We start from the raw sequence: 26,795 nt of genomic DNA on the forward strand, positions 1-26,795 counted from the left end.
AGCTTAATAAAAAAGGTCAATCACACACATTTTACTCATGCAGCCAGTGATTTTACCAGAGGATGCAATTATCTAAATAGCAAGGATTTCTCAGATGAGTAATGTCTTGAAGCATCAGATGCTACATTGTAAAATATCTAATGATTTCTAAGGATAAAACAATTGCCAAAAACAGCTTCATCAGAGCATTCTTTCTATAAACAAATGCATTTATAATTTATAAATATAAACTATGCCTTTGAAGCAGTAGCAACTGAAAAATTGGTATTAACAATTAATTACAAGTGCTGTTCTTTGTCTAAAAATTTGTTGAAAATAAAACCAAATTTGCCATCTTTGATTTTTATTTCTCAAGCCATTTTTTAAATTAATGATCATTGATTTCTTTTAAGTTGACTAGTGAAAGAAATACTTAAATACTGCAGTAATGTATATTTACTGTAGATAAAGTGCTAATAAGTTCATGTACATCTGTTTTCTGCAACATTTATTCCCTACTATCGAGAAAAGAGGGATTTGGTGTGCTTGAACCGTGGTCAGCAGTAATGCCCTATGAGCCACTCACTCACACCCCCACCAGCAGGACTGGGGAGAGATAAAAGGGTAAAACTGGAAGGGTAAAAACACAGTTTATAGTCTCTTTGAATGGTTGACCTTTTTGAAAAATACATTTCAGGTTAATCAGATAAACCCAGTCAAAGAGCCTAATCATTCAAATTTAAACATATCTTGAATATAATTTTCTGCTTAATTCCAAAAGTAAAATATAAAATACAGTGTAGTTATACTGTTCCTTGCTATTTCACATAAATTTTTGTAGCACAAGATAATGAGAACAAAGCAGACGCAATAAACATAAAAAACTGTGTGTTGATGCTCAGCATTTTCTATTGCATCTTTCAAGTCATTGAAATGTGATGGTGAATGTTCTATTAAGGTCATATATAAAAAAGACAAACTAAGCAGTAAACCTGTTTACTTAATGAAATAATAAATCATAAAACCAGTGTAAAAAAGATTTTTATCCACATTTTATAGGAAGACCATTAAGAGTCACGAATGAATGTGTTACTAGGCAAAAACAAGAGTCTTTGAAAATAAAAGTAGGAAATAAATTTATGATAGATTTCCAAGGTAATTTGCATTGGATATGTATCAGACCACTATCAGTACCACAGTATCAGACCACTTATCAGTATAAAATTAACATTAATCACATTCAAAGATAGAATCACATCTGTGTTGAAGAAACCAAAAAAAAAAAAATAGATATTGTATGGAATATAATTCTTGATATGGTATAAATTTATGTTGGTATTTATTGATAGGAGCTGATCTGGCATGTTCCAGCTTGTGGTGATCTCTTGAAGTAAGTAGTAAGAAATTTGAATGGACACTTGTTCTTTGTAAAATGTAGGATTTTGGTCATGTCCTAGAATAATGGTTTTATTATCTTATGTAAATTTGACTTAAAAGTTTAAGAACATAATTAAATATAAGCTGTTTAGAATGGCTTCATGAAGTATAACCTATGAGACACAAATACTAATGACATTACTGATGTTCCCTGCCAATCCAAGTAAAAATACATTCTCTTGAGTATCTTCTTTTAATGAAAAAACTAAACTGTACACTAATTTATATATGGAAGCTTTCTGTATTTAATTAAGTAATCATATCTCATTTTTACGACCTGACAGAATAAACAAAACAAAAAAAAAAAAATAGAAATATGAAAAAAAAAGATTGTATCAGGCTCACACTTTCAGAAAAACTGTCTCCCATTTCTACTCCATTTTATCAGACCTGAAGCATAATGTAAATGTTTAATTTAATTATTTTCATAACTGAGGTAATATTATTCAGTTTTTAAGGTAAAGCAGATACTTCCTTCAGTCCTAAATAAGAAGCATACAAAGGAAATCTAATAGAAGCTTCTTACAATCCTCAAGATCAGGCCTCCAATACAGTATAACTCAAAAAACATTGTTACTGTTAGTGGCCCCATGAAAAATAGCATTGCCATTGCCCATGACAGAACACAGCCCTTGTGTTGGCTATGCCTTGTTGGTTATGACTGGGCAAGGGGCTGGTCCTGGCCAGCTGTTATCAATTTACCCTGGGAACCCACTCTGGGAGCTTGGTATGAAGTTTCTCTTTCGATAATGTGCAGCTTAAGTGTGGGGTAATAGAAAAGGCTTTGGTAATATGACACAGATCAAAAGCAGAAGTTCCAGAGGCATAAAGAGCTCAATGACAGTCAAATGTGGGTCATTGAAGAAGCTCAATGGAAAGAGATGGGATAAAACAGCTTTTACTTTAAGGAAAGGAATATCAATTAAGTAAGGGGAAAGGAATGTGAAATGAAAAAAAAAAAAACACAGGTGAAGGAATGGGATAAGGCAACTATTAGGAATGGCAAAGCAGCCGCCATGTCACCTACCAAACATGGTGCCAAAGGCTGGCATTTGCCAAGGAAATTAGCTGTCTAATAAAGGAGAAGATCCCAAACTGAGGCATGAGGTCAAAAAATTCACACACTGTTCCTCTGCAGTCTCTCCTTAAAGGATTTTTCAGCCTGATCAGGTCAATGATTAAGACCATCAAGGACCATTGCAATCAGGAGGTTGTGGCACCAGCAGTGAATAGTGGACGTTCAAAGACAGTGTAAGATAAACTTCTAAAGGATTTATGACTTAAAATACAAAAATGTTCAAACTACATTTTGGTAGTGTGTATTGTTAGTCAATGTTAGTCTTGTAAAATTATGTTTGGAAGTCTGAAACTGGTTTGATTTATCACTTCTTAATATTCCCTTCACAACGATTTCTGATTCACACAGATACACACTCAGTATCTGAAACAGTTATACCTATAATTGATCATGTTTGCAATTATCTTCTCTTTTATACATTTTGGGTCAACGCCTAATTGTTAGTTTTGGATAGTATTTTATGTTCAGGATCTTTTTACCTGCAATAAATGGATAGTCAAGTATTATCTGATTTCTGTTATTATCCTGTTTCTGTACCCTTCTGCAGCACATTTCAATTGGAGGCCATGTACAGATAATATCAAACTTGGTATTGTCATAAACTAGGACTAAGTCAAGGCAAATTTAGGATATATTGTCTTCACTGTTAGGCAATTGCACCCTAGTACACCCTAGCCTGGCTAAAATCATCTCAGATCAAAACAAGACTAGACAAATCCTAATGTTATTTTCAGTAGGTTGATGAAAACTTTGAGGTCCTTCATTAATATCAAAACTCAAATTTACCAAGATTTTACAGTTCAAGGTTTTTGTGTTCATTTTTTAAATTTTTTTACTTCTTACATTGCATTTAACTATTTTGCAACAGTTCTAGATTCAAGAATGTACACAGGGATATATTTGTGGCATAGAGAGGAAGAAAGTATCTACCTGGTGTTTAAATGCCCATGGGTACCTAATCTTGTTAAATCTTTGTAGAAGACAATTTTTACACCATTTTTTGTATTTTAAAAATTATTAAAGGAATGCTTGTCTTTACACTTGGAAATCACTGTGAATACAGGATTTTAAAATAAACATGTAAATCATCTTATTGTGGTTAAGGATATGACAGGATGAGATGAAATGCTGCTTGAAGTGAATACACCTCTAGGTTTATTTTTTTCCCATATTGATGTTTTTTCAAGCCTTTTTCCTAGTCCTTATTCTCAAGTGTCTTTTTGTTATTTTTTTTCTCCATATTAACATGAAGTGAATTTTCCTTTATGGAAAATGTCAGTGTTGGTTCCATAATTTCTGTGTATATACATAAATGCATGTGTTGCATTTATGCAAATCTTCTAAACATGCTGTCATTTGCTTATGTGTAATCCTCTCAATCATTAAATTTTTAAATTATGCAATGTGAGTACTTCAATCTTAGCTCATCAAAGTTTCCTTCTAATACCTAATAGCTTTTGTTTGGAAGCCTGGATTTTACACTTCTGTAACAAGGAGTCGGATTCCAGATTGCACAAATCTATATTTAATGATGGGATACAGGTCCAGATTGTAGACTACTAAATTTAGTTCTTTACAATCTGGAGCTGAATTCTATTTCAGTTTTGGGTGAGTATGCTGAAGATCAAAATATGATAGTGCATAATTTCTGAAGCTGTGTTTACCTTCTAAGACTTGATTTCTTATTGGGAAAGGAAGCAGGAAGAAACTATAGTCTCTTCAGAGTAAAATTATCAGATTCTTGAGTCATGATTGTAATTCATTGATCAGTGAGCCAGTTGTCAGTGTGTTAAAGAGATAGAGCTAATAGCAGAAATCAATTAGTTGAGGTCTGCATGGATTAATTTACTTGTTTTACTGTGTTGTTTTGAGGTAGATGCAAAGAGAGCACTAAAAATTTACACAGTATTTCTGTCTTCCTTATGATGTGTATGGTCTTTACATTAGGAGTGCATTCACAGATATAGGAGTCACAGCCTGGTGAGGAATTTCCTGTGTAAAGTCTGTCCTGATCCATACAGATGTCTGTCTGTGCTCCCTTCAGACAATATAGCCAGTGGACTGATTTTCACCACAAATTCAGGCAGCCTTCCCAGTCACTTTCATTAAACAGCCCAGAGTAGGAAAATTAATTATCCCGATGGCTGGACCTTTTACCTTGAAAGCAGAGGATCAGTTTTTGTGATTCTATTTCAGCTCAAGCCACTTTTCACTTCAACTACCTTATCAGGTCCGGAAATATTCTTGGTAGAGTCCTTTTCCTCCAATTTCACCACTGAGTAACTAGATAACTGGCTGCAGCTGAGAATCCTGGAATGGCACAAACAGAAGTGGAACAAGTGAAAGCTAGCATGACTGCTATCTAGTAGCTCCATCAGCTAGAAGTAGACAGACTGAGGCTCTTTTCCCTGGTTTATCTAATTTTTTTTTTTTTTTTAAGTAGCAGACAAACTCAGCTCTGAGCAGCACTCTTTGGATAAATAAGCTCTTTTGCAAACCTTCACGATTCCTTATGGATAATTATTGGTTTTATTCACAAAAAATATAAAAAATTTTAATGTTAACATGGTATTAATATTTATTTAATAATATAATAAGCATTATTTATTAATAACTTCAGTTGTATTATATGTTTTTACTAAATATAATAATAATTGTTATTTCTATCATTATTTTGGATCAAATTTCCCCCACACCTTTTCTACTACATAACTCACTAAATCTACTTTCTCCCCTTATGTTTTTTCACTGAATCTATTAAATTGCTGCCATTGTGAAAAAATAAAAATACTAGAAAAGAGGAGAAGTCCACTACTATAATGATCATCTTAAAAGGACCTTTCTGAAGAAAATATGTGAGCTCAGGCAAATAGAATAATTTTATGTCTTTGCTTATAGGCACAATTTGTAGAAGTGAGAAAAAAAAGCATAAGCTTTTGGAAACTCAGGGTCTCCGTGATTAAAGATTATTGGAATTTGAAAGAGTGCCTTATTCTTTACTGCAGATGGGGGACACAAAATATGACACATTCTAGTTGAGCCATGTGTATTGAGAAAGATTTTGTTTAAAACAATATTCCTATGAGCCCTAATGGAATGAGAACACAAGACTGAAGTCCCACAGAATGGAAAATATTGACTCACTATAATGAATAAATTAAAAATAAAGTCAAACTCTTTCTCAGAAAGCTATAAAAATAGTGATTTATTTTTTAATTTACTTTAAGATCATCATTCATAAAATGGCCTTTCTTCTATTTTTAAATTATTGGTGGAAACATACTACTGTCATCACTTTCATGACTCATTTTATGATTAAAATACTATGAATGTGATGCTGTTATTTTTATAAACGTACTTAAAATAATATTTTAATTATAGATAATAGCAAGATGACATCGTTTGTGGATATTTCACTTTAAATAAATTATTAAGACTTAATTTCTTTTCAGACTGAGACTCATTGAAATTTTGACATGTCAGAATTTGCCACAGGAAGATGACTCTGAATTGCAAATCAACTCTAATGTTATCCCTCTTATTTTCTCTTCAGAAAATTAATATATCCAGAAGCTTTCCGTGACATTTCATGATGACTATATAAATTAGCAAATTAAGTTTCCAACAGGAAGTAATTTTTTTGCAAAGTGAGCCTGTATCTTGTTCCTTCTCTTTAGATTTCTCATTGTCTCTAAATTCTATAGAACATTTAACTTCCAGATTCTAATCTTTTAAGGTTCTGAGATTTTAAACAGAAATATAACAAAAACACTAAACCTCACATAAAACTCCCCAAAGATGAGTAGCAGCTGATGTTAAACTTGTAGAATTACATTTTTTTTTAATTTAAGCATTTTCAAAGTTAGCATCGTTCTTCTCTGGGAAGAAAATTATCAAAAGCACACACAAGTCCCCCTTTGATTTCTCTCCTGATTTCTGTTCTGCAATCAGATCCCAGATTCACCCAGAATGGTTACTAGAGTAGAGCGTGATGGATTTGCACCTGTAATTCTTGGCCAGATGTCAAGTGGCAGCTTGCACATTTCTAATAGCTGTAGAAAGCTTTAGAGTACTTACCAAATCTTATGGAGGTTTTAACACTTAACCTCTTGGAAGTCTGTCCTAAGAATATGCAAACTACAGTGTTTCTCAGGCTTGTAACTAGGTCAAACAAGGACAAATTTTCATAAGGATTAAAAAAGAAAAAAATAGATTTGCTGCCAGATTTAAAATCCCTATCCAATAGCTTGGCCCTATAACAGTATTCCAAAGAATAGATTGTCAGAATTCCTACTAGCATTAAAAAAAACCAAAAAACCCACAGTTTCTCCTTAGTTCATTAAATAGCTGAAGAATTTTTGTTAGAAGATAAAAGTACCCCTAGCATCATAAGAATTTCAGCTTGAGGTAACTTAATTTAATTTGTTAAAGTCTGATTAAATTACTTTTTAAGCATCTGAAACGTAGTCCTAAAATTAAAGTTTCAGGAGACATTGAAAATAATGGTTAATTGACCTGCTTGTAGCAGAACAGAAAGATAAGCCTGAGCAACATGTTTCCTTCAAGTCATGAACCTTTGAATTGGTAAACTGTGTATATAAATTCCACAATAATCCCAGCATGGAGTCAAAAACAGAGATATGCTTATGTCAAATAAGCCAGTGTGATAATTACTTGAATAAAATTACTAGTAATTGTCCTGAAAGGTGAAATAGCAGAAAAATCTTTGGCTGAACAAAATTCAAGCTATCAGCAAAAATTTCAATACTGAAAATAAATTTGCAGCCGTCCTTCCAGTGAAATCTACATATTTCATTAATTTCAACTAATTTGTTTATTCTCAGTTTCAGGTTCAATTTTGGATGTGTACACTACATTTTGATACTAAAGGGATAAATTTTTGATGACAGAAATCAGAGAAAGGATTTTTGTTGGCTTGGAGCATTAATTTTTAGTCATGGATCCGATCGAGACAAATTTCATCACTCAATCAGTGATGGTCCCTGAGACCTGTACCATTTTTACTGGTAAATATTTCCTATATATGGTGATTGAAATAAATGGGTTTTAAGCTCAAAGGTACTGTTTAAATGCATGACAGTTTTCATCTCTTTGAGTTGAACTGCAGCTTTATTTCTATTATTATTTTCATTAATATTTTAAAGGGTGCCCCTTCTCTTTTATACATAATGTTTTCATTGCAGGATGAATTTTAAAACATTATGAGATTAAAAGGTTATGGCTTATTCCAACTTAGATCTGAGACTTAAAACTCTAGCAGAAATGAGATGAACTTAAAGCTGACAGGTTGGAAGAAGAATATGTTGGAAGTTTAAATAGTCTTGGTAAACTAGGATTAAAAATAACTTCCATATTCATCTATTGAAACAATAAATGGCTACTCTTTTTTCAAAGACGCTGATATAAAGGGGAATTATTTTGTGTCACTGAAACAAAGATTTTAAAATAACTTTATTGATATTTCATTTGTCAGATTGCATAACTCTGTAAGTGATGTTCATTTTTCTGGAATATGTAGATAGGGATCAAAACCTAACTAATTCAGACTAGAGCTTCAAACCAGTATTGAAGAATTCTGGGTTGTTAAGATACATCAAGTGTAACAACACTTGTTTAGAGGAAGAATGAGGGAAAAGCAATTGCGTATATAACAATGGCCATATTTTTTTTCCTGTTACAGACAGGTAAAGATATACCCTGCTCATTGAATTTAGAGCATTTTTGTTTGCTAAAATTGTTTCCAGGTCTTTAATTTCTTAACGAGTATTGCTGACTGCAGTCATCCTGGTTTTAGGTTTAGTGTGGTTGTTTGACTTTTGGGAATCTATGTGTTTGTGAGTGTGTGTCTGTGTGTGTTGTCCCATTCTGTCTATAGCTCTATTTTGTTCTTTCCACAAATGTTTGTATTTGGCTACAGCTGAGCCATAATCAATCACTGGTGTGGCAGACTGTTGTAAATATTAGTTGATTTCACGATTCCTGTGGAGTTAATCAATGATGTTTGATTTAACATGAGTCACCTGCTTTGTACTTTCTGTTCTTGGCAGTCTTCTGGCCATCATTCTTTGTAAGCAGGAGCCTACATTTCACTAAGAGGGAAAAAGGGTGTGGGTAATCATTTCCTTGCTTGTTGTGTTTGTTTACTTATTTCAAGAAAACAGTGATATTTATAGGAGAGAGAAAAGCAAAAAAGAACATCCAGCTCTTGAGATGCTGTTGAAATAAGAAATTCTGCAAGAGATTCAACAGAGTCCTCTATTATTTGCATACAAAAAAAAAAAAAAAAAAAAAAAAAGTTGAGGCAATCATTCCCACCAAAACCATAAAAAAAAAAGATAAAACTATGCATTTTATTTTGTTTTTCCCTGCCATAAGGATTCTATCCTAGTTTCTTGAGAAGAAACTAGACCTGAGTTGAATGGATCAACATTTCTGAGTCCTGGGTATGCATCTGCACTAGACAGCATTAAGGTGTGATAAACTTTAGCCATTTTTGTTCAATACTTCAATCCACAGAGATTGATGTCAGCGACATCCAGCAAAGTTAATGGAATTTGCCAAGCTGACTGAGAAAAGAGGCAGATTCAGATAGTGCTTATGGATTTCTTTTAATCACAGCATTGAAGATAAAGAGATTGAAAGCTAGTCTACAGGTTTCTCTTTCAATCAGATCAATGTGAAGGAGATATCACTTGAAGGGCCCATCTAATCTCTAAGGGTAACATCAGTGTCAAGGACAAAACTGTCACAAGGGTTATTATGCTTTGCAATTACCCAAGAGTTTAGCTTTACCATATGGCTTACAATGGTAGGTAGAACTCCAAAAGTTTGGATTCTGAAGTCAAACATATGGCCATGAAAATGTGCAACTGTTATTAAAGTGCATTTCCAAGTGCAAGAGGAGGGTTTGTCTAAGTTTGCCCTATTTGGCAATAACAAACTCTATTTGTTATAAAACATTAATTTTCCAGCATAGATACTTGCTGCTGGACACATCTCCCAGATCTACATCAGTCTGAAACAACTAATTTTGTGTCTTTAGTATTCTTCCTTTCTCAAGCAAAATACTCTGAAACTCCTCAGAAACTTTGGTTGTGGTTTACATCAGCCTATAATTTTCAGCAATCACAATCTAGATTAAGAAATTTTTAATGAGAACTTCCAAAGTTTTAGTAACCATATTACGGAATCAAGAAGAATTTGAGTCATTTAATACAACATATTTGTGTTTATTTCTGCTTATTACTGGCTCAGAAATCTCATCAGCTTTTAATTTATAATAAATCATGGATACCTGAAAAAAAGAGGAAGATGTGGAGACATCTGGACATAAAACTTTTAATGACAACTCTTTGTATCAATGAAGGGAAAAGAATGTCTAATAATTTTCATCAGGACACAGATTTATAGAAGACATAAATACAGGACCTTACAAGGGTAAGCAATTGTGATGGTTGTCAGGGAGCAACTACTGAGGTAGGAAAAGATGAAGAAAGCAGAAAAAATAATAAATCTATGTATATTGATTTTTACCAGACCAGACTCCCAAGAGCTGTTCTCCTGACTACTTTGGCTGTATATGAATTCCTAGGCAGATGAACTGAGAAAACTGAGAAACTGAAAATCCTCGTTTCTGCTTTGTGGAGCAAAAATAATATGCTGGATAGTAACTTTGTACCACAAATATAGTCCTGTGAGATTCCTCATGACTTCAACTTACAATATTTTTAATGTTCATTTCTAAGTTCTGCATTCTGGTAGTAGAAAATACTGCTCACCACTTTTTGGGCTATCTTTTGGCTTAATAGTTAAAATTATTGCACAAGGTCTGCAAAAATTAGGCTGCAAATTAAATTCATTATATATTTAAAATAAATCCTAGTGATCTATAGTTTGATATCAATGTGAAGTGCAGGTACTCAGCATCTTTGGAATTCATCCCTGATGTCTGATTTTCAGTGAAAGATGAGAGAAAGAAAAGATTGGGGAAAAGACTACATTAATAAAGACAAGTCAGAATGATCCAGATACTTTTAATGGAAGGTTAAAAGTGTGAAAAGTTATGTTTCTAAGTGACCTGGTCTTTTTACAGTATTGACAGAAGCATGAGTCATAACAGATGACGATGTTTTATTACAACACAATTGTGTGTCTTCATATACTGTAAAAGTTTGATGGAGAAAATAATGACAATGGCTGAAAGACACTGTGCCTAGACTTGAAATAAAATGAAAAAAAATAAAGAAATACGAAAGACATAACAAAAATGTAGTGAGTTGGTTATTGACACATTTTGTTGGCATCTGGAGGGAAATCATGCTTGTAGCCTTTTGAACACAAGTGATATGTGATCTGTAAAGAAGAAAAGTAAACTGAGGCACATTAAGCCCTTTCATAAGAGACTGAAGTCATAGATCACAGAACATATAGAACAGTAAAACAATGGCAGGATGCAGAATAAATTGTATTGTATAAGTATATTTGTTTTTCAGACAAAATTCAAGCTGTGAAAAATATTTTATTTATTTTTTTCCTTAAGTTATCTGCTGAATTATCTGCTGAAAACAATAAATATAGACCAATAAGTCCTAATCTCAGAAACATACCATGTGGCCTGTAACATACAAAGTCACAAAGACACTTTTGAGTAGTCAAACTGTACTAGTTTTAACGCTTTTAATAAAATTAAGGAATACTGAATTGGTTATTTTATGCCCCATTTTGCATAAATATGGAGGGTTCAGAAATTCTAAGAAGTTAAAGATTAAAATATTTTTCAGGCATTTACAAACTTCATATAAAAATAGAGTACTATGTATAATTAGTACTTCCCGTTGAAGTGCATTAAATGTGTGTAGACTAATAACATACTCAATTTTTTTGCTATGCTTATCTTGCTCTTAACAAGCAGCCAAGTATTGTTATCTCTGAAGAGACAGCAAAGCATAAAGTACTTACCATGTACTTTTCAATCTACCCCGAAATATCTAGCTAAATAAAACTCACATAGAAACTGGAATATGTTTCACAAATCAAGAAATCAGAATGGAAAAAGTGTTACAAATTACACTTAAGAAGAAATAAGATGGAATTTAGAAACTAGTTAGAAAAATGCTACTGAAGAGCTAAAATTATGCCAAGCATCACAGGATATTAAAAAACTAAAGGTGGTCAAAAATGTTATTGAAATTCAAGAAGGATAAATTTATTTAATATTAACTCCATAGTTTAGTGCTGAGAATTTCCAGTCCATAAAGGCTACTAAATTTTGGGCATAAATTTTGATTTTTATCCCAGCCAGCAACAAAATACCACTCTTGCACACGTGCTCCTTGCTCCCCTCCCTCCCCCCTTCCCCTGTGGTGAGATAGGGAGGAGAGACAAAAAAAAGTAAAGCACTTGGGTTGAAATAAGAACAGTTTAGTAATTAAAGTATGATTTTCTGTGGTATAGGAGAGCCTTTGGTTGGCTCTGCTAACTCCTGGCCTTTGTGCACCTGCTCACTGACAGAGAGTGGGAACATGAAAAGTTTGTGTCATAGATAAAGTACTACTTAGCAACAAACACAGCATCACTTTGGTATCATCATTCTCATGTTAAATCTGAAACACAGAACTGTACCAGTTACTAGGAAAAAAAATAATTCCATCCTAGCCAAACCCCAGACAATATATCTGATAAAATACCATGCTGCACCTTTGAACATATAAACAGTGTAAGTAACATACATTTGTCACACTTACTAGAAATTTCCAAATAATGAAAATCTACTAGGAGAAACATACATTTTATAATCTAAATAAAAATATCTGCTGAAAAAAATGATACTGCAGATTCTTGTAGCAAGGAATTTAAAAGATATTACTTGTTTTGGGATATGAAAAGATCTTTTAGCATTATGCTTAAACTGGCTTATATTTTCCATGCCTAGAACATAATGAATTAATCAAAAAAGCGGTATAAATTATTCCTGAACCACCATAGAACTTTATGAATAGAAGGTCTAGCATACTATTTTCCTAAAAACAAAGATCATTTGAGCTTAGAATTTGTTTCATAATTTTCATAACTGCACTCATTTGAGTAACGCCCACTCATATGTATAGAATGATATTTGCAAATCTGTGGCAAGGGAAGTCCTGCTTATACATGGGTATATCAAACAATACAGGGGAAAATGTTGTGTAAAATTTCTGATTGAAGTTAGACATTTAGTTTCCTATGCTTATTGCATCATGTGAGCTTCTTGTCTTAGTAGCAGCTTGAAACTGATATTAAGTCAACGACTGGCAGATTGTGAAAAATTATGACTAATGAAAAAATGCTTAGCAAAATTTTCATTATTTTTTTATTGTGAGTAGTTGTGATTTATTTTTAAATTTCTGGCAAGAACTGAATTAAGAGCTATCAAGGCAGCATAGAGTTAGGAATAAAGAGGACTATTGTTATTCCTGGTTCTGTCTCTTGTTCACAAGGAACTTTACACCTCTAGACCTCATTTTCTGCAAGGTGGGTATATTGGTATTGCAGCCTTTCTGCAATATCTGTTGGTAAGCTGCTGTGTGGTCTGCTCTGCCCATGAAAAGTGCTATATGAGCAGTGTTATTGTATTATTAATGCTACTACACTGCAGCTATTGTAGTTATGATATTTTTTCTTTTTTCTATTAACTAAATGAATGCTTTTCCTCTTCAGATGTATTTTTAAGGGGCAACTTTATTCTTTTGTCATTACCATAATTATTTATATCATGCAGATCACCTTATTTCATCCCCATTTTGTAGTATATATATATTATATATATATATATATATAGTTTGTATGTATATATTTTGCAGTGTGTATATATATATAGGCATATCCTTTTATCTGTATCCATGTAAAAATATCTATACACAAATATATTATGAATATCTGCATGAAAGCTACATACAATCTTTTAAAAGTAATATGTAGGAGTACTATTTTCTTTGCACTTATTTTCCATTATAATGCCCTATTACTATAGTCTTACTTATATTTTGTACAACTTCACCATTGGCCTTATCAGACACCCACATAACAATATGAAAATGTTCTACATTTTTATCAAGGATAAAGCCATGTAAGTGACACTTTCAGATATTAGCCAAATGTTGTATTAACACATTACTCCCACTGCTTTCTGGAAGTTCAACTTCAAAAAAATCAAATAGGACCATTACTCAAAAATGGTTGTGCACTCCTGTGGTTTTGTTTTGTTTTTTCGGTTGTGCTGTGACTGGTTTGTTCAATTAAAATTAACCAAAGTGTGTTGGGTTCTGCTGTTTGAGGTGCTGAAAGGCCGAGGTGGCCTGGGCAGCCGCGATCGAAGACGAAGACTTCAGTTCTTCTTCGTTTTAAGTTATTAATTGTTATCTAAAGATGTTCTTTCAGCAACAGAATCTGTCAGCAGTCAGCATGACACACTGTCCTCGGCACCACGTATCTTTATACCATTGTATGTTCAATATTACATTTTTCCCCATACATTTATTCTATTATCGTGCACTCTCAGTAATACCAATCAAAAAGCCACTCACCCAAGAAGATGGAGAGAAGAGCAAAGAAGAAGGAAGGACACCCAATTCCTCCCTTATTTAAAACCCCTGTACATAATCCTAACCCTTGTCTTACCTTAATTACTAATCCTTCACCATCACCTTGAACCTCATCCTTGTCTCTCCTGTAGACAAAGTCAGCCACAACACTTCTGCAACATTCATGCTCCGAGCCCCCAAAGTGGTCTCGGTGGCTAGCCCTCAGATGAGATCTGAGATCGACCAAAGTGGTAAGCAAGAATCTGTTGGTTGCTTCACGTGCCTCCAGATTTTTCTTCAAAGCACTAACAAAGTGCTTTTTAACCAAACTGCACAGGAAAAAATCTTATAATGGTTCATTTCACTTCAGATAAATGTCAGATCAGAAGGGAACCTCAGATTAGCTCCATTATAGGAGATTTCAGTAAAGAGAGAACACCACATCTTTGTTTTGTTTTTCTGCACTGTTAGGACTTTTTTTCTGTAATTTTTTGCATTTTTTTCAGCTTCATGTTTTGGCTAGCAAGAAGTGACATGAAATTTGACTAATCTGTTGATGCAGTCAAATGATTGACGTGAATTTTACTTTTATCTCAGGAATTTTCACAAATAGCTGAGTAAATTAAACATTTTTTTTCTCTCTAAATGGTGAAATGAAGTCAAAGTTTCTGTTGAATTTGTTTATCAAAAGATAGGAGATCTAAGGTCACAATGAATCAAATTCTACAATGACCTCCTACTGTAAAACTGATTAGGTTGCTAAGTATCCTGCAACCATTCATTCTCACATTTACACACAGATGTTTCAAAATTCACATGGTCATCTGTTCACTTGCTGGGAAATTGATGCAGTGCTAATAAAATTCCTGTTGATTTCAGGCAGAAATATGTCTAGAGATTTATGAAAGTTCTTCCCGAGGAATTTTGATATTTTCCCTCTATACCCAGGCAAGGGCTTCTCCGTGGGCTTTGAAGAGATGCAGATTATTCTACTTTATAATTTCACAGCACAAAGGTAGAAAAAAGTATCACAACACAAGCAAGATTCATGGCTTCAAAAATATATTGCTCTTATTTTATTTTTCATCTACTCTCCACTATCTTTCCACTTTATCTGATTTCTCTGAGGGGTTAAAACTGTGCCTCCTCTGCAAAAAGATGCTTTCTACATAGGTACAGAGGGCTCACCACTACAAAGTTCCTTCTTTGGACTCTTACTATCAGTCCTTACATAGGAATACTCAATTTTTTACAATAATTTGCAGAGAGGATTCTTATCCCTGAATGGAAGGGATGAGTGTTTAGATGGATAAGGAAGTGGGTTGAAAGCCTGCAGCCAAAGTGCTATTATGATCAATGTCTCTAGGCCCAAAGGAAGATCAATATTGAGTGAGGATCCTCAAATATCTCTACTGGAACAATAAAATTAGGTCCTGCACCTGAGTGGGCAATTGTCAGTAATAATGCAGGCTGTGAAATAATGGATCAAGAGCAGCCCTGCAGAAAAGGATTAGAGTGTGTTCATGGATGAAGAACTGAACATGAGTTGTGGCAATGTGTGCTTGCCACCTAGAAAGCCAGTCATATCCAGTTATTCATAAAAAGCAATGTGGCCAGGAGGTTGAATGAGGGGATTCTCCCTCATCCACTTTGCTCTCAGGAGATCTCAACTCTATCATCCAGTTTTGATGCCCTCAGTACAAGAGAGACATCAACCTGTAAGAACAACTCCAGAAAAAGTCTCGTAGTCCAGAACATCTCCTGTGAGGAAAGGGAGAAGAGAAGAGAAGAGAAGAGAAGAGAAGAGAAGAGAAGAGAAGAGAAGAGAAGAGAAGAGAAGAGAAGAGAAGAGAAGAGAAGAGAAGAGAAGAGAAGAGAAGAGAAAGAGAAGAGAAGAGAAGAGAAGAGAAGAGAAGAGAAGAGAAGAGAAGAGAAGAAAGAGAAGAGAAGAGAAGAGAAGAGAAGAGAAGAGAAGAGAAGAAAGAGAAGAGAAGAGAAGAGAAGAGAAGAAGAGAAGAGAAGAGAAGAGAAGAGAAGAGAAGAGAAGAGAAGAGAAGAGAAGAGAAGAGAAGAGAAGAGAAGAGAAGAGAAGAGAAGAGAAGAGAAGAGAAGAGAAGAGAAGAGAAGAGAAGAGAAGAGAAGAGAAGAGAAGAGAAGAGAAGAGAAGAGAAGAGAAGAGAAGAGAAGAGAAGAGAAGAGAAAGAGAAAGAGAAGAGAAGAGAAGAGAAGGCTCTGGAGATGCCTTACTGTAGCCTCTTCATACCTGGAAGTGTTTATAAGAAAGATGGTAGAAGACCTTTTTCTTTTACCAGGGCATGTAGCAACAGAACTGAAAGAGGTTTAAATAGAGATTTCTTATCACAAGAGTGGTGAGACACTGGAGCAGATTGCCCAGAGATGTTGTGGATATCCCATCACTGGAATTTTTCAAAATCAAGATGAATAGGCTTTAAGCAACCTGACCCAGTGGAGGATGTCCTGGCCCATAACTGGGGGTTTGGACTAGATTATTTTTAAAGGTCCCTTCTAATGAAAACCATTATGTTACTCACCCTGAGTTGAAAAATTGCCTTTACTCATTTGCACTCTTGTCTCCAGACTGTGTCGATGTTCATGGTCAGATACGTTTCATTTTTTGGTTTCTCAGATGTTAACTATAGAATGATGAGACAAACTGAGTCAGACTCTCAAAAATCTAAATGGAACAGTGGTGTGCCACATTTATAATACGACAAAAAGGACAAACATTTTTATATATGCATGTTTATAAATTTTTAGATTGTGCGTATGTATATTATATAAGGTATATGTAGTTATATACTTTCTAGACAGATTATATCCTATAGCACGTACTCTATGAATATTAGTTACTTAATGTTGATTAGTACTTAGTACATTAGTACTTAATGTTGATTTTTCTGTACCTCTGTACTAGTATATGCTACAGTAGTAGCAGCCCTGAAAACAGCAGTTTGACAATTTTTTTCAATACCATTATATTCCACTATAAAAATCTTTAATCTTGTTATTAATAACCTAAACACAGGTCTTAGGAATGTGATGCTCAGATCTAAAGAATTCAGCTTTTAATTTATCTGCTGCATAGTGAAATTTCTGAGCTCAAATCATGCAGATGAACTTAAAAATTATAAACCTACATAACAGTATGCTTTGCATGTATAACTTCAGAGGCATTGGTGGGTTGCAAGGAAGACTGCTGCATTTTCCTCTTGCTGTGTTACAAAAATTTACTTCCTCTAGATGAGACTCAAATTAATGTGACTGAAATTATTATTAATATCCTAATGTAGAATTACAACAACATTATTTATGAAATAACACAAAATTCAGAAAATTAAACGGGTTGAGTTTTAGTTTTGGAGGCCAAGACCAAACTCAGCCTACTTAATATTAAGCACATAAGTGTTACTTGCCCAAATATAAGTGTCAGAGCAATTTGTGATAGCTTGGTATCAGAGACCATCTGCATGAGGCTAAATTGTGATTTCTGTTGTCGCACACATTGTTTCAAATAATAACAGAAGAGAAAATTCCTCACTTCAGATTCTAAAATAGATCTATCAAACTCCTGAAGTCACCATATAGATTGTCTCATCAAATGTAACCAAAAGACAAATTTAAAAATGACACAGGACTGGAATTTTTTTTTATTGTAGTTAAACTTTAAATATGAATTTCAACAGTATTTGAAATTATTAAATACCTTAAAGTACAGAAAAGGCTAATAATAAATCCAAATTTGAACACATCACCAATAATAGATTGCAGTATGTCGTGACTGAATTATTAAAAATGTGAGGTCACATATTTAATGAATTTTAGAAACCTGCAATCACCTTTCATCTCCTAGGCTAATTGAAACCAGATATATTTATAGTGTTGTGTTGTAAGGTGTTTTAATTCTAAAATGTAAAGCATAGTTGTAAATATCTTATTTAAACAGTGTACTGCCACTAATAATTGCCTGTGGGAATTTGTTATGTCTACTATGTCTTCTACTGCTTCAAAACAATTTGATCTACATATATTTCATGTATGTTTATATACAATCTAATCTATAGAGCTTTATAAGCTAAGAAATTTAAATTGAGGACACTTTTCAGTTAGAAATCAGGCTGGAGATAATCCAGGAATAAAAAAATTTCTAAGTGGTGAATAATGAGTAAGTTATGCCTCCTTTAATCTGATCCTTTCTATCCTTGCATGCATTATAGAGTAGCACTCTGTAAGAAAACATGGAAATATACCCAGTGCAAAACATAATTCTTGGAAAGGTCAGTGGTGTTTAAAAATGGATCAATGTTTTCTTAATAGCTTTGTCCTTATTCCACCTACAGGCAAAATTGAGTTTAATATTGTACTAGTTAAGGTACTTCCTAATGTTAATTCATAAAAATTCTCTGTAGCAAGTTCTGTTCCACAATCTTTATTACATGTTCCTCTTAGCTACCTTTCTAACACATATATTTTTCTCTTTATTCCCTAAGGACTTATTGGGGGAAAGAAAGATTCAAATAATACTCTAGAGGAAGCATTGCTTATTTTAATTTCCACACAACTAACTCATTGTAAACACATAAGGTATGTTAAATCATAATTTCAGTCGCAGAGTAAAGTGAATTGTATAGCAAAGAAGCAAAGCAGTCAATAGAAATTAATAGGTGCAGTACTGTTTCAGAAAAAAAAAAAGCAAAACTAGTGACTAAACACAGTGAAGAATATGGTTAAATTATCTAGAGCAGTGGAAGTGCTAGCCCATGAAGACAAAATACTTCTAGAAATGATTCTGAGTGACTAGAATAGCTGAATGTTGAAGCAAAGATAATCTTAGGAGCTCAGAGTCAGAAGACCAAAATTGTTTGGAACTTTGGAAACTGAAACAAGATTGCTTAGAATGGAACAGATGGTAGGGTTGCTGAAAGCAGATGATCAAAGAATCCTGTACTGCTGCAGGAGCAGGAGTGGAAGATGACTGCTGCGGAGAGCTATAAGACTATATGTGTAGTCTTAGAATGCATTAACAAAATGTGACACATTTTAGATACATTCCTAGATATAGTCCAATAATTTACAAACCACCCACTGTGACTGCTCCTAATTGCTTGGGTATGATGTTGCACAGGTTGTAGCTCTGTCCTAAAGAGATTGATGGGGATTTGCCCAGCAACAGCCAGTAGAAAGGTTACTGTCACCTTTTTCTTTCCTAACTCTGATGGGTATTTAATTTAATCAACCAGTAAAATGCTTCCTAGGTATTTTTGCAATCCAGTTTAATTAACAGCACCATTGTGCTAATTTACATTACGGCATGGATCAAGGCAGCTTTCAGAAACCTAATACTCAGGAACTACAGTGATAGCTTTACATATACTGTTGTTAAAATTTCCAATTTTTCAGGCTTTCTAGGAGTCAAGAAAGCAAGACTATGGTCACTGATGTCCATGGCAACTCTGAGACATTGACCACTACCCTCTGGATATGTCTGTCCAACTAATTATCCACCAAACAGCCCACTCATCGAATCCAACACCCTCCAATCTAGAGAGAAGAATGCTGTGGAGGACTGTGTCAAAGGCTTTACAGAAGTCCAGATAAATGACATCTGTAGCCCTTCCCTTGCCCAGCCATGAAGTCACTCCATCACAAAAGGTCACTGACTCTTTTTCATATATCCTGGGATAGATAGTCTTAGCTAAGTAGCTATATTCTTTATGCTACAAATACATATCTTAATGAAATTTTAAACTGTTGTGAACCAAGTTATTTAAATAAAGTAGTTTTAAAGAGAAATGTTCATTAGAGATGCCTTACATTATTAGGAGTGGGGTTGCTTTCTAACACTTATAAACTAGCATATTTCATAGGTGTCCCTAGGAAACTCCAGTGTCTAAGTGCTAATACTATGAAAATCTGGGGAAATTTGTTGCCTAAACATACCTAAACATAGGTGTGCGGTGTTATCTGAGATGCTCTGGATTTTACCAAGGTATCTGTACAGGGCTGGCACATGTGGCATTGTATATCCAAGAGATACACCTCCTTCAGGGAGCATTTCATGGAGTCCGAAATGATGCTAGGGACCTATGACTATGGAATTGAATCCTATGCCTTGGCAACAAAGTCAGCAAAGTGCCTAGGGAGCTATTCAGCACAACAAATGTAGGAGTTTGCACTGCTTGAGAGTGATTAGAACAAATGTCTTGACCTCATGAAATATAATTTAATTACCTAAATATGGGTAGTTAATGCTCTTTGAGTTGCTCTAGAGAAACTTTTATGACAGCTGAGCCAGAGTGATCTGGATTGTTGCACTTTATGCACCAGTCCTGAGAGGATGTCTCAGATAACCAAGGATTTTCCACAATGTTGCCAAACTGGAAATGAGTGTAGTCAAGAAATTAGCCTTTATTTGTTAAAACAGATTAAAATTCAAGTTATTTTAGAGAATAGTTGATACAGAACTGAAGGACTCTTTTTTTGGAAGGCAATGTCATAATGCATAATGAAATAACTTGAAATCAGACAAAGTCAAGCTAAGGTTACTCACACTCTTTCTGGCATGACTAATCACAAGTAACATTGGAGTATTAGGTCAATAAGTAATCTTGATTCACTACAAGTTCCTTTAAGATTTTATATATTTTGATTTATATTAAAGTGTGTTCTAATTCAGGACTTGAAGAACAAATACATCTATTCAATTTCATTAGATAATGAAAATATTATGCAAATAATCAGAACAGGTCACATATTTAGATTGTGACCCTGGGGCCTATAATGTTTTTGGAGTTCAAAAGTTTAGGAATGGTGTTACAAGAGCTTGAGGATGTCTGAGAGCAAAGACACATGAGGGAATACAGCTTTGAAGTGTGACCAAGAATTGCATGTTTACAAAGCTAAGACAGTACTTGCTGTATTAATGGCTTAAAAAGAGAAAAAATTGTGTGTATTCATTTTCATTGCTGTCTAATTGGAAAATGCTACCACTTTCACTGCTTCTTTTATCACAGCTCCTATTTGCATTATGAATATCCATAGAATAAAAGTGACATTTCAGCAATAACAGGGTGTTTCTTTCTCAAAATCTAGATGGAGATATCTAAAATAATGCTATCAATAGCCTGCAAGAACCACATGAACTACTCATTATATGTCATTTGTGAAGTACTCCAGAAAAAAGACAGTTTCCCTTTTATGAAGGGATTCACTGAGAGCAGAAAACCACTTTGTGGAACTTTCCAAGTTCTTTCTCTGCAGTGGACTTGTAGAAGGCCACATTGACAACTTGTGTGTCCCTGGGTTATTATTTCTGATAAGAAAAGGTTGGTAAAGGACTTATTGTAGGACAGTTTGTGTAAATGCCATCTTTTGTTTACTCTTTGACTTCGACAGCATCTGATTTCCTAGACACACAATAGCAATGTAGGAGGAAAGTTAGCTATTACTCACAGGCTGCTGTCAGTTTAAGCATTCACAACCTGTCACATCTTGTGAGAACTGAAGATGCAAATCAGTCTTTCTCTGCAGTGGCTTAAAAAAATGTGCCAGGTGGAATGTATTCCTTTATATGACCGATTTGCTTGAAAGGCAACATAAATCTATTAATAAATGTTCATTAATAACACTAATGATCTCCTCTCTACTACTGAGAAAATGTAGAATACACAATATCTAGAAATCTGCATTCACCTTAAGGAGACCTTTAAAAAAAAGCCCAATGAAGTTACAGAATTTTCTTTTAAATTTACTTTTTTCCTAAGTCAAAATTATGTGGCATTTACCTTTCCCCTTTAATTTTCTTACAACTAGGTTTGCTCACTTCTTCAGCAGTGTTTCGAAGATTACTTCAGTAGTCTACCTTTGGTTTTATATTGCAAGAACCTTTTCAGGTCATATTTTTTAAAGTAAATTGTCATTAATATGTGTAAAAAGATGTTTGTGTCTTTATATATCTGTCTATCCCCACTTACTCATAAAAATGTTCACATTTCTTTAGACTAGAGGGTTTTAATCTTACATTTATGTACCAAGCACCTAAGACAAAGTGCTACCATTAATCTGAGAGTAGTCTCTTAGCAAAATATATCATCTAAATAAATTTACTAGTTTAAAGCATGAGTACATACAGTTTAAATTTTTCTTTTTTTAATGCAAAAGACACTGTTTTATGCATATTAAAGATTCATCATCATTTTGATATTTACGTTTGCAAGATACACTTGTTGATTTTATGAGGTGTTGATCTACTAACAATAGCCACAATAATGCCCCAAACTTTAAGTGTGAAAAGTCTCTTTTTTTGTCTTTTATTTTTGCCATCTAGTTTCTGTATGACCCTATGCCATTCCATTTATGAGTTTTTAATGAAGCAAAAAAATAGTAGATATTTTAAAAAGTTTATGGCAAAGGAGCAATAGTTCCTTTTTTTAGAGAGATGCCTACTATGCTCCTTCTGCAACACAGACTAAAGACTCTCATTTTATATTTCACTGTCGGTCTTTCAAATGCATCATTCACTACTTGAATTGAGCTGTTTTCATTTAACCCTCTGACCACCAGACTTCCTCTCTGGCTCTGTGAAGCATAACTCTGAACTTTATCTGCGGAATTACATTCTGTATTATGTGATTTGAACACTTTTGCTGTCAGGGTTGTTGCACATTCCTTTTATAGCAAAAGAGAATAATTTAGACTTTATGATGGATAGGATTTAACGTAAGTGCAGAAAAACGTTTCAGACCCATCTGTTTCCAAAGAATTTAAATTGTCACTTAAAAAAAAAAAATTGCAATACTAACACCTGCCATGATGTTCCCAGATATGATAGTGAACTCCATGGGTTATGGACAAGAAAGCACTACATGTAAGTAGACCTATATCTAAATTTAAGGAGAATTAACATGTAAATATGACAGCTAAAAAAAATATTATGAATATTTTGCTAGTGCTAATTGAAGTTTATTTTCTTTTAGCACAAATGTTTAGATTTTAAAAAAACCTAAGGAAATAAAAATATAAATTTTTGAATATAAAAAAAAGTGTTCTATCTTTGCAAACATTTTTAACAATTCAATTCTCATCACACCAAATGTGAGTGGGACTAAATTTCAGTGGCTTCATTAAAATATTTTTAGTTAAATAATATCCATACTATAACTTATTTTTACTACCTAATTTTATTTTTTTAATGTTGGGAACTGTCAAGTACTTTCTGAAAGCATTTTGCAGACATATGGTGCAGCATGCTTGTACCATTGAATGCCATCTGCTGTCTAGGCTTAAATGTACACTAATTTTACTTTTAATTCGTAATGAACATGAAGAATGAATGTGACCCATGTACTGCAATTTGGCTAAGTCATTGGCAGGTGTACTTTTAAGGCATAAAACATATTTGTAATTATAAAATGGCTACTTACAAGTTCCCAGGTGGGTAAGTAGCTATTAGTAACAAATAATTGCATGCCAGCCCTTTATGTTCCCAACCACTGCACTGGGACAAAAATGAGAAAGATGAAAGTATGAGGCATTCCCTTACTAACAAGCATATGGAAGTTGTACAATCTGCATTGCCAAATTTAAACCTATGAAAGGTTTTAAAACATTTGTTTAACATGTAAATGGAGATCATAGCTGGGAACATAAAGGATGTGTAAGAAAAATTAATGTGTGCACATGCTCTAATTTATCATCCTTTACACCACAAGATGAAAAATTATCCAGAACAAGTCATGCTGACAGTTTTGACCCTCATCCAGGAAAAAGCTTAATGCTATAGTAAATGCATCAATTGTGAATGATTCATCAGGAATATGATGGAGAATCCCAATGGTGAATTGTGTTAAGATGTATTGTCGTGTCTTCACTGAAAACAGTGACAGACCAAACCTTCTGTGGAGGAGCTGAGAGACCTGGGGTTGTTTATTCTGGAGAAAATGGAAACTCAAGGTGTAGTTTATCACTCTGCAACTATATGAAAGGAAACTGTATCAAGGTGGGGCTCCTCCTCTTCTCTGTGGTGACATAATGGGACAAGATGGAACAGCCTCAAGTTGCAACAGGAGAGGTTTGGATTAGATATTAGGAAAAAAGCATTCTTCACCAAAAGAGCTTTCAAGTACTGGAACAGGCTGTGCAGGGAACTGGTGGAAAATGGGAAAGGAGTGTAGATGTGGCACTCTAGGGATGTGGTTTAGTGGTGGACTTTGTAGCATGAGGTTTAAAGTTGAATTGTTCTTAAAGAAATTTCTGAGCCCAAATGATTGATTAAAAAATAACAATAAAAAATAACAATAGAAAAAATCCCCCAAAATGAACTGCAAAAAAAAAAAAAAACTTAGAATGTTTAACGTCATGGCCATGCCTTGCTAAATTGCAATGTACATAATAAGGAAGAAATACTGCTATTCATGTAACTAATGGAACCTGCATAGAAATAGAAGTTTTCTGGTTTTAATGTCTTGAATGAATATTGCTTTTATTCCTCTTTTCATTGAAAATTAGAATAATATAGTCATACTGTTTTTCTTGTTATTCTGGCTGGCTTTCTGCTTTCTCCTGGTAATTTATTCAGTCATTAGTGGCTGTGAAATTTAACAGAAAGATATAACTTTTGAGGCTGTGTTTATGTTGTTTTTCTTAGGAGAAAATCCCATGTCTTGGAAATTATCCATTTTACATTGTGGCCTCATGGTTTGTTGTATGCTTCACTCACGGCACCCTCTCATATCAGAAGCTTATTAAGGGGGAGAGAAAAAACTGGGCAGTGCACTGGCATGTTGATACTTAACTGCTGATGTGCAGCATCTGTAACTCTCCTTACATATGTTATCACAGATGTTCTACCAACGTCGCTGAAGGGCAGCAGATAATCTCTTGGAGACATCTGGAACCACCCCTTATGGACATGCAGAAAGGTTCTGATGTCTTCTCACTGAAGACACCTCTGCTGCAGTCCAGCTGCTGCCAAAACCTTGCCACTTAAACCTAATACAACAATATTGTTACCTTACATGTGAATGCTCTGCAGATTCACACATCTAGTCTGGGTGGGGATGCTCTTATTCTCTGCCTGCTCTGCAAAGCTATGCTATTGTCAGAATATCTGTGTGTGTCCTGTGTGCAGTTAAAATTAAATTCTTCCATTTCCATTATAAGCAGTTTCAGTGGTGAAAAATGCATCAGGCATCAGGCATCATCATCCAGATCTCTTCTCTTCTCCAACTTTTTACAATAGATATGTGTAACGCTTCTCATGTATGATTCACAGTGAATAGAGCTTACATATGCACCTTACCATTGAGCAATTATCATCCATCACAGACAGAAAACAACAGTAACAATGACAGCAACTATTACTGTTGTTGTTGTTGTTGTTATTATTATTGTTATTATTATACTATACACCCGTATAAGCACCAATATCATTCCTTAGATGAACATAAGCCTGAGTTTAACCAGACATGGATACATTCTATTTCAGGGCTCTGTGAGAACAAAGCTGTAACCTAGAAGAATGTATAAGCTGGCCCATTTGGACATCTGTGGTTGAGGTTCTCTTGTAGCCTGCTAGGCATCTGAACACTAGCCAAGGTTACCCATCCAAACAGAAACAGTACTGTAAAAGTGATACCGGTGGTGCTGTGGCTAAGATATTCATATTGCCCAAAATAGGAGGATAACTTCATTGGGAGGGTTCCTGTCTAGTCCCGTAGACTGGATGCTTACTACAGGCCAGATGGCATTGGAAGTTCTTCCTTTTGCCAAGTTTTATTTAAAAGCACTTTGTCCGCTCATAAATGTGTTTGTGCCATAATTAAACTAAAGTATGTGGGTAAACTCAGAAGCCTTAAAAAGTGCATTTCTGATTCAACTTAAAACAATTCTACAGATTCCTACAATGGTTTATGCCTCTCTTTTTCTATTATTAGTGCAAATGATTGTGTGGATTCCTGGTGAAATAAACAATTCAGGGCACCACTAGAAAACTGGTCACTGATTCTATTCTGCATATTGGCAAGCTGAGTGACATGAAGCTCTACCTGGGTTAAATAACCACCAAAATACATATATTACTTCAATTTTATGATTGAAATAATTAATTTCCTTAAATAAAGTTGATATATATTTCATAGAAATGGGTACTGAAGTCTAATCCTGAGCTGAGTTTTTCCTATACCAGAATAAAGGTGTTTCTGAAGCCCAAATATGAGCTGGTTTGAATTAAAAATTATAATAAAAACATTACTGAAGTGTTTATTAAAAGTAGCTATAACTCATTTTTCAAGAGATGAAGTAGCTAAATTTGCATTTATTCAAATCTTCTAATTTATTTTTTGTGTGTTGTAAGATTCTGAGCACTATCTAAATGAAGATTTTTTTTCCACATAAATCCAAAGATTTATGTCTTTAAATTTAGAAGCCTAATAAATTAATAGTACTCCAAGCTCACTTTACAGTCAGAAGAAAGAAATAAAAAATTTCCAGAAGGACATGCCATATAAGATCCAAATTGCTTTCTGGAGATGCTTTACTCTTTTTATTGATTACATAAAGAGTCTTGACACTTCTGTAATGGGAAGGATGAATCTGAAATACAATAACTAGTGGTCTTCTTTAAACTGAATTAGCTGTATTTCCAGTTTTTTCTTTATTTTCTTTTTTCAATCACTACCTTGCCTTTTTTGATTACTATTTTAACC

This window comes from Zonotrichia leucophrys, chromosome 1 (assembly GCF_028769735.1).
Source record: "Zonotrichia leucophrys gambelii isolate GWCS_2022_RI chromosome 1, RI_Zleu_2.0, whole genome shotgun sequence".
Classification (NCBI taxonomy): Eukaryota; Metazoa; Chordata; class Aves; order Passeriformes; family Passerellidae; genus Zonotrichia; species Zonotrichia leucophrys.